Source organism: Peromyscus californicus, unplaced genomic scaffold, assembly GCF_007827085.1.
Source record: "Peromyscus californicus insignis strain IS unplaced genomic scaffold, ASM782708v3 Scaffold_1__1_contigs__length_55948999, whole genome shotgun sequence".
Taxonomy (NCBI): domain Eukaryota; kingdom Metazoa; phylum Chordata; class Mammalia; order Rodentia; family Cricetidae; genus Peromyscus; species Peromyscus californicus.
In genome coordinates, this window is record NW_026294492.1 from 43,698,516 (window position 1) to 43,709,039 (window position 10,524).

The window sequence follows — 10,524 nt, forward strand, 5'->3', positions numbered from 1 at the left end:
TGTGTTTGCATCATCAGTGAAAGCATTAATAGAGTGAAAATGGTTAATAACACCTTGGTTTTATAAAAGAAATTGTGGCCTTACTACCCTTTTTAGAAGGTTTCTGGACCCCAAGAGGTCTGCCAACAATAGTTTAAGAGCAGATGCCCTAGGATTTGTATTGTCTGAATGATATACTGAACCTCAAATATCCCATAGTTTATTCAGCATTTCTCTTTTCTATCAAAAATGTCATCAAGGGGAAAATGATAGGTACCAATTCTAACTTTCTCTACTGTATTAAATCCAACCAAATGCCAAACTTTAATCCTACCCTGGTATCTAGGAAGTTGACTGAGTGATCAGTAAACAACCATGGTGATTTTAATTTGCAACATCTTCCTCTACAAGGAACTATAGAATGAAACCATAGTTAAAAATGATTAAATGGAGGACCACAGAGTTCAGGATAATACTCACATTAATCTATAGTAGGTATCCTTTATTTGTGTAAACTTACATAGTTCTCAAATTTCCCAGGAACAGGATAACATCCTCAGTTAAAACAGAGTATCCCCACTATGATTAGTATCCATTGAGGTAAAACTCTTGATCTCTTTAAGTGAACAGTGAGTAAAATAATTTTTTCAGTAAATGTATAATATTCATCACTTCTCTTTCTGCCCACCCCTTGAGTACAACTAGTATTTCTGGAAATGTAATATGAATGTTAACAAAGAATGTTTACTTGTATATACCCACAAAAATTATAATGAAGTCTTTTTTATTTTTAATTTAAAAGAATTTTTCATGCAATATAATTTGACCATATTTTTCTCTTTTCTGATTTCTCCCAGATCTTCCCTACTTCTTCTCTCTCTCTCTCTCTCTCTCTCTCTTTCTCTCTCTCTCTCTCTCTCTCTCCCAAAGAATTCAAGAAACAAACAACAACAACAACAAAAACAAAAAATCCCACAAAAATGAAAACCAAAACAAACAGGCAAACAACAACAAGCCCAAATAAAGTAAAATGAAACAAAAATACTACTGAGTTAGTTTGGATTAATGAACTAATATTGTCTAGTAATTCAAATGATACTTTTTTTTGAGATAAGGGTTTGTAGATGTAATTGGAATGTGGTGAGGTCACTGAGTCTTAGGGAACTGTAGCTAGAGTTTTTCTCTCCAGCTCCCGCCAAGCCCCCATGTCCCACAGCCCACTTATAAAATAATCATTCAGACGCTTTTATTACTTATAAATTGTATGGCCATGGCAGGCTTCTAGCTGGCTGTTCTTATATCTTAAATTAACCCATTTCTATAAATTTATAAGTTGTCATGTGGCCTGTGGCTTACCAGTATCTTAACATCTTCTCATGGCGGCAGCTGACAGCATCTCTGACTCAGCCTTCCTGTTCCCAGAATTCTCCTCTCTACTTGTCCCACCTATACTTCCTGCCTAGCTATTGGCCAATCAGCATTTTATTTATACAGAGCCATATCCACAGCACTAATTGATAGGATATCTTCTTTAATACTGTAACTGTAATTTTTGCATGATAATTGTTTTGTTATATGTAATTTTACTATGTAAAAATTAAAACCTTCCTTTTTGAAAAAAAAGAAAAAGGGGGAGTTCTGTGGATGATTGATTGATAAATAAAACACTGATTGGCCAGTAGCCAGGCAGAAAGTATAGGTGGGACTAGCAGAGAGGATAATTGAGAGAACAGGAAGGCAGAGAGGAGGAGATGCAAGCCTGCCATCCAGGGAGCATGATGTAAAGGCAGCAGGTAAAGCCATGGAACATGTGGCAACATATAGATTAACAAAAATGGGCTGAATATAAGAGTAAGAGCAAGACAATGGTGGGCCTGAGCTAATGGTAGAGCAGTTTAAATAATATAAGCATCTGTATGTTTATTTTATAAGTGGGCTATGGGACTGCCGGGGCTTGGCGGGACCCAGAGAGAAAAACTCTAGCTACAGGGAACTAGTTCAAAAGTTGGTATTCTTATACAAAACAGACACTTGGATATTAGGGAAATATGCAAATCAGGGAATATATCTATAGGTGAAGGTATGACAAAGATGGCTGGCAAAGGTGTCAGAGAAAAGGAAAAGACATGAAACAGATTCTTCTTCATAGTCCACCACAGAACGGAATAACTATACCATGATCTCAGGCTTGGAGACTTAAGAGTCATAATATAATTTTTACAGATGAAAGCACCCATTTATAACAGTAAAGTAAACCACAAATATACAAAATCGAGCCATGCAAGATTTCAGGGAGCTAACCAGGAAAGAGTTCTAATCTAATTGGTATCTGTGCAGAAGTAAATGAAGGAAGACAAGAAGCATGAAAATTTCTAAACTCCAATATTCAACTTCTCTAAAGCATGTATAGTATTTTTCATTAACATACAATGATATGGATCATAGTGAGATCTTCACAATCTTTGTTATTATTGATTCTCTTTCATGATTTCTCTCCAGTAATCTTCAGCAGTTCACCTGCAGATCGCCTTCTACCCTCCACTGACTGCTTGTGCTTTCCATCACATGCATTCTGTTATTCCTTCTTCTCTTCCTTCCCCTCCTCCTCCCCCTCCTCTCCTCCTTCTCCTTCTCTGTCTCCTTCTCCTTCTACCTATCCCCTCCATAATCATTCTTGAAGACCTCCTTCCCTCCTAAGAGTCCAGTCATGGCCTATACCAAGGAGTCAGAGGAGGAAAATGAGAGAATGGAGGGAGGTACTCTACCATTCTTCTCTCAACTAGACAAAACCATAAAAGAGGAACAGAGTTTTCAATTAGTTAATTTAAATACTTTGTCTAGCTATTCCTTTGTCAATTTTTTTTCAGAACAAAAATTTATAATTAAATGAAAGCCATGGGTAAACTTTATCTGTTCTATAAACTCTGATTTTAAAAAAAAAAATCTTGAGTTTAGACTACCATTTGTGTTAATGAAAAGTTAGAAAATGTGGTTATATCTTCCATTAAATGTGAACAAAATAATTTATATTTTCTTAAAAACAAAGTATGACAGGTACTGATGAAAAAAGTATAATCAAGATACTGATGAAAGAATGAGACAAAATAACAGTGAGAAAATAGATAAAGACATGGAGCTCAAGTGGTGCTCAGATTCTATTTTCATTTGGACTAATACATGTTTACTGAAAAGCTGGGAATGTTTTTCTGGACTCCCAAATCTCAGAATAGAGAAACTGAAAGGAAGATCTGAAAATATCCATGGGATGCTGTGAACAGAGTTTTGTGCCAGACTGACGGCCTAGCATAAGAAGTAAAAGAGCCTTCACAAGAATTGAAGAATTGCAGTCTAATTTTAATTAAGCACCATGGCTTAAACCCCAAAATGTGAATTAGGTTAGGTATTCTTACATTACTAGTATACAGGGTCATATAACAGGTATTTTTTAGAGGGAAATGGTGTCACTCAAGGTCTCCAGAACACATGGCTTCATAGAATTCATTGATTTAAAAAATACAACAGTGAAGCCCCTGCTAATCCCCATGGCAGGGTAGTGGATGGAGGTTGATATAAGTGTATGGAAGAAGGCAGCCACATATGTCTGTCTCCAACATCCTGAGTTGACTCCAGAACATTGATACAGATGATCTATCCCAGCCATAGCCCACAGGGCTATAATTAAATAATTGGGTCATAAAATCTAGATATATAGGAAATCTGAATATACATTTGTTATTGTAGTAGAATTGGTTTGCAATTCATGTGGTGGTTGACTGGATTGGTGAGAAATTGGCTCAAAAGAAATACCTCTTCCACCAGAGACAATCAAAGGTGTAGTCCATACAAAAGGTGCCAAGACCTTAGGTATGTGAGCCTCTGGATGCAGGTTTGTCTTCCCTTTACTTTTTTTTTGCTGCTGCTCCATCAGAACTAAGCATGAAATGGCACCACAGACTGAACCAACTATGATGGTCTTCAAGCCAATCACCAAAAACCTTCATTTCAATTTTAACTATAATATTAAAATGAGGAGTTATTACCCAAAAGGATATGGTGAAGTGATCCATCAAATGTTACCAGTTATACAACTCTACCTGATAAATATAGCAAATAGTAGCTATGTCAGTATGACATATGGAAAAGCTTTTGTTGCTGGTGTTTAGCCACTAATGATGATAGTAAAAGTCAGGGTGACTGTGGCTGTGAGAGATATCAGAAAAGAGATTAATGGTTGCCTGTTAACATCAAAACATTTTAGGACTTCAAAGACCAAGCTTAAGCCAATTAAAGTGAAGAGAGTTATTGTTGCTGACATTGCCCCTATTGGCTAGATCATCATGTGGCCAGTGAGCTATGAAAGCAGATAAGGCTGTAAATAAAGTTGCTAAATGTCTTCAGCAAATTTCAAACCTAATGGCATGGTAGATGAGATTCTATAAGACTAGCTGTTATCTTCATGACAATAGCCAGTAGAGCGTCCAGAACAAAAGCTGGGTGTTACCCTCTACATCAAACAATTTTTCTTTGTTTTTTATTAAGAGATTTTCTATTCATTTTACATATCAACCATGGAATCCCCTGTCCTCCCTCCTCCCACCCTCAGCCTTCCCTCCCAACCCACCCCCCATTCCAACCTCCTCCAAGGCAAGGTCTCCCTTGGGGAGTCAGCAGACCCTGGTACTCAGTTGAGGCAGGTCCAAGCTCCTCCTCCTGGCACCAAGACTGAGCAAAGTGTCTCAGGATAGGCCCTAGGTTCTAAAAAGCCAGCTCAGGCACTAAAGACAGGTCCCCGTCTCACTGCCTAAGGGACCCTAAACAGTTCAAGCTAAACAACTGTCTCACTTATCCAAAAGGCCTTGTCCAGTACCATGGGGGCTTGGTTCATAGTTCATGTGTTTCCACTAGTTTGGCTAGGTGTTTCTGTACTTTTTCCAATCATGGTCTCAATATCTCATGCTCATATAATCCCTCCTCTCTCTCTCCTCGATTGAACTCCTGGGGCCTGGCAGTGGATCTCTGCAGCTGCTCCCATCAGTCACTGGATGAGGGTTCTAACATGACAGGGTGTTCGGCCATCTGATCACCAGAGTAGGTTAACTCAGGCACCCTCTCAACCATTGCCAGTAGCACAACCCACAGAGAAGGAGACCCTCCCATATAAGTCATTTATCAAGAAAATGTCCCTATAGACATTTTCACAGTTTAATCTGATGTAGGCAATTCCAGATGACACTAACTTATGCAATTTGACAAAAACTAACCATCACTAATCACCAGGGAAAAGCAAGTTACAATGACTGAGATGTCACCTCATACCCACTAAAATGACTACCATCTGAAAAGCACAAAAAATAAAAGTGTCAGTGAGTATGTAGAAAAAGTAGAACATTGTGTTCTGTTGATGGGACTTTACAAGGTACAATCTCTATTTGAACAGTACCAATGCTTCTACAAAAATCCTTGGCACAGGTCCATGTTTGTTGCTGGATCCTAACAGCTCCCTCAGGGGAGGTGGTGAGAAGGTGCAGCATCAATGGCACAGACACCAGGAGTCAGTTGAAGGCAAACAATAGACTTGTTTATTTAATGGGGAAGGCCTTATATACCCTCCTCCCAGCACCCAGTCTGTGTTGCAATCTGGTGGCATCACATGGTCATCTCTCATTAGGTGGGCACAATCAGGCACTCTAATGCCCCGGCCAGCGGGGTCTTCAACGGGGACCTAAAGGGAGGGCCGGTGAATGAGAGGGACAAGAGACACAAAGAATGAGAGCAAGACAGGATGTCTGATCAAGTTCAAAAATTTTATTTTACTCTCAAGGCATATATAGGTAGGCAAAGGGGGTTGAGAGCAGGAAGGGACTTAATTATGGGGGTTGCAAGAAGAAAGAGACTTAGTAATGGGGGTTGAAAGCAGGAAGGGACTTAATTATGGGCTGTTTGGCCAGCAGGAAATGTTGCTCTGAAGGTTATCTATCTACCCTTGTCTAACTGCCTAATTGCTTAGCTGCAGCTCATTCACCTGATATCTGAGAAGAGGTTCTGGTATTTGTGAGAAGAGGTTCTGGTGCTATGGAGACTTAAGCAAGGCCTAGATCTAAGAAAAGAGGAGAGAAGCCTAAATATGGCAGCATGTGTGTCAAGGGTCGCTTAGGCTTATGGCTCCCGTCACTCTAACAGCAACTAGGAACTCTGACAGCACCTGTTGCTAGGCCTTCAGGCAGACTTTAGGTTGGCTCATAAGGAAGTACATTATGTGCATGGCTTGGCAACTGGTTTGAGTCAATTTCCTTGTTTCCCCAAATGATGGTATTATTTTCAGTGGTTATGGAGCCTTTAGGGTCTGGATTTGAGATAATAGTAATATATCACTAGGGGTGAACCTCTGATAGTTATTCTAGAATTCTTGGCCTTTTGTCTGATTTATGGTTCACTATAAGGTAAACAGGCTCTGCTGCACACCTTGGCCACTATGAACTGAGCTTCTCCACCGTGCCTCCCACAGTATGATTGAATAAAACCACAAGCCAAAATAATGTTTTGTCAGGTATAGTGGTCTCAGCAGTACAGAAACACATAATACATAGTGTATGTGTGTGTGTGTGTGTGTGTGTGTGTGTGTGTGTGTGTGTGTGTGTGTGTTTAATATAAAGAGCTTAAAAATAGGGAATAAAGAGATGTTTACATGTCTTAGCAGAATGTAGTATAGCAGGACTATTTACAATTGCCAAGATGTGGAATTCATCCAAATGCTCATTGATATATAGATAAACAATACACATACAGAGGTCCAGGAGATAGTATTTGGCATTAAAAAGGCAGGAAATCTTGTCAACAAATACATGAACAAATGTTCTAGTTTGCAATCTGTTGTTGTAACAAACACTGTGATTGAAAACAACTTGGAGAACAAAGATTTTATTTCAGCTTAAGGTGTACAGTCCATCACGAAGAGAAGGAAACAAGTGAGGAACCTAGAGGCAGAAACATGTGTGAAATTTGAGGACATTATCCCAGATTAAATAACCCAGTCACAAAAAGACTAAATGCTACATGATTCCATTTATGACAGGTAGCTGATATGGTCAAATAGAGAAAGGAGTTTTGAAATTTTCAAATTTTCAAAATAAGCAAGCTTTGGAAATAGGTTTTAGAACAATGTGAATGTAGTTGACATTTCTGAATTTTACACTTAAGGGAGAGAAAAATACTGGAGATTATATTATCATTTTTACCAGAATAAAAATTCAGTTATACAGAAAGCATATACAAAATACTTCCCTATATTTCTGCAATTACATAAAGTACAAAAACAGGTAATTATGATAAAACATTCTTAAAAATATATATTTACCCAGGTGATGGTGGCACATGACTTTAATTCTAGCACTTGGGAGGCAGAGGCAGGCTGATCTTAGTGAGTTCCAAGCCGGCCTATTCTACAAATTGAGTTCCAGAATAGCCAGAACTGTTACACAGAGAAACCCTGTCTCAAAAAAGCATATATATATATACACTTGTATACACACACACACACACACACACACACACACACACACACACACACACATATATATATATATATATATATATATATATATATAAAAACATGTACTTAACTAATAAAAATACTGAGTATAGATGTAGCTGCTATGAAGACTACAGCACATTTAATGCAGACAGAAGATTACTGAGGAGTAACAAACCAAGGATACCTCTATGTGCTAAACATATTTTCATTCTCAGCTGTTTTGTGGCAGGGAGAGAGAAAAGTAGGATAGTTGCATTATATCAATATGTGCAGGGTAAACAATTTGGGGGAATGTTTCTGTGCTATTTCTTAGTAAAATAACAAAATAAGAAAGAATCCAAAGTCTTTGAGTTTTGTCTCTACCATATAATCTCTAGTAGGCAATTGGAGAACTTAAATCACTGAATCATATATTTCATTTTTGTAGTCTCTTGGACAACTACGCATTCAAATCTGGAATATCAGAGAAGAGCACAATGATATGCAACTAAGAAGAATCCCAAGGATAGTTCATAGAAGACAAATATCACTTGAGCATACATTTGTTCAATATATAAAATGTACACTCTCTCTTGGACACTGAAATAGAACAAATGCTCATGGAACAGTAGTATTAACATAGTAAAAATGGTAATCTTACCAAAAGCGATCTACAGATTCAATACAATCACCATCAAAATTCCACCACAATTCTTTACAGACCTTGAAAACACAATACTCAACTTCCTGTAGAAAAACAACAAAAAAAAAAACCCCTGAGAATAACTAAAACAATTCTGTAAAATAAAAGAACTTCCAGAGGTATCACCACCCCTCATTTCAAACTCTACTACAGAGCTATAGTAATAAAAAAAATTATATTGACAGAAAAACAGATAGATGGATCAATAGAATTTAATTGAAGAACCAGACATAAATCCACACACCTATGAATGCCTGATTTTGGACAAAGAAGCCAAAATTATACCATGGAAAAGAGAAAGCATCTTCAAAAAATGGTTCTGGTCTAACTGTATGGTCAGCATGTAGAAGAATACAAATAGATCCATACCTATTAACCCTGCACAAAACTCAGCATCAAAGACTTCAATATGAACCCAGATGCAGTGAACATGATTGAAGAGAGAGTGTGAAGTAGTATTGAATACACTGGCACAGGAGACAACTTTCTGAATAGAACATCAGGAGCACAGACACTAAGATTGACTATTAATAAATGGGACTTCCTGAAACTGAAAAGCTTCTGTGTGTCAATAGAACAAAATGGCAGCCTAAAGAATGCTGGGCAGTGGTGGTGCATGGCTTTAATCCCAGCACTCAGGAGGCAGAGGTAGGCAGATCTCTGTGAGAAGTTCAAGGCCAGCCTGGTCCACAGCGAGAGTTCCAGGATAGGATTCAAAGCTGCACAGAGAAAACCTGTTTCTAAAAACCAAAAAAAAAAAAAGAAAAAGAAAAAAAAAAGGATGAAAAAAGATCTTTTACCAACCCACATCTGACAAATGGTTAATTTCCAAAATTTATAAAGAACTCAAGGTCCCAGCAGTGGTGGCACACACCTTTAATCCTAGCATTCAGGAGACAGAGGCATATGGATTTTTGTGAGTTCAAGGCAGGATTGGTCTACAAAGTGAGTTCCAGGACAGCCAGAGCTATTAAACAGAGAAACCCTGATTTAATACTCGCCCCCTCCCAAAAGATATCCTCAAGAAACAATACAATTTTAAAATGGGGTACAGATCTAAACAGAGATTTCTCAATAGAAGAATCTCATACAGCCTAGAAAAACTAAAAGAAATGTTCAACATTCTCAGCTATCAGGGAAATGCAAATCAAAATGACCTCTTCGATTTCATCTTACACAAGTAAGAATGGCGAAGATAAAAACCATAAGATACATCTTACACTGGAGAAAAAGTAGAGCAAGGGGAACATTCCTCCATTACTGGTGGGAGTGCATATTTGTACAGCTACTTTGGAAATCAATATGGTGATTACTTAGAAAATTTGGAATCAATCTACCTCGAGACCTAGCTATAATACTCTTGGGCATATACCCAAAGGATGCTCAATCATACCATAGTGGCACCTGCTCAATTATATTCATAGCAGCTTTATTTGTAATAGTCAGAACCTAGAAACAATCTCTATGTCCCTCAACTGAAGAATGGATAAGGCAAATGTGGTGGTACATTTACACAATGGAGTATTACTCCGCTGTTAAAAATGATGATATGATGTAATTTGGAGGCAAATGAATGGAAAAACATCATCATGAGTGAGGTAACCTAGATCCAGAAAGACAAATATAGAATGTACTCACTCACAAGTGGATATTAGATGTAAAGGATAATCACGCTACAATCCACAGACCCAGAGGGGTTAGGTAACAAGGATGACTTAAGTTAGGTAGCTAGGTTTTGCATGAGAAAGGGAAATAGAAGAGATTTTTGTGGGTAGACTGGGGTTAGGTGGGGATGGGAACATGAAGGACGTGCATGAGGCACGGAGGGAGAAAATACTGAAAGAGATGACTAGAAAGGGGGGCATTTTGGGATCAAGTAGTAACCTGGTACAAGGGAAATTCCCAGGAATCTAAAAGGATTACCCCAGTTAGACTTCTAGCAATAAATATGTAGCCTAACTGTCCCATTTTTGTGACTGTGGAGGGATTGAGACACCATCCAGCCACATAATTTTTGGCCTACAGCTTGCCCTACCTTTGGGATATGCTGGGGTAAGGGTGGCACAGAGACTGTGTGAATGGCCAACCAATGACTGGTCCAGCCTCAGACACATGAAACAAGAGTGAACCCACCCCTGATACTTCCTGGAGTACCAGGACTCAGAGACTTGATGGCACAGAGACCTAGGATAGAACCAAACATGACTGAAGAAAAAAAAAAGTCATTATAATCATGTCTAATGATATTCTGCTATACTCAAATATTGGTGCCTAGCCTAGTTGTCTTTAGAGAGGTTTCCTCCAGCAATTGGTAGTAACAGATGCAGAGACT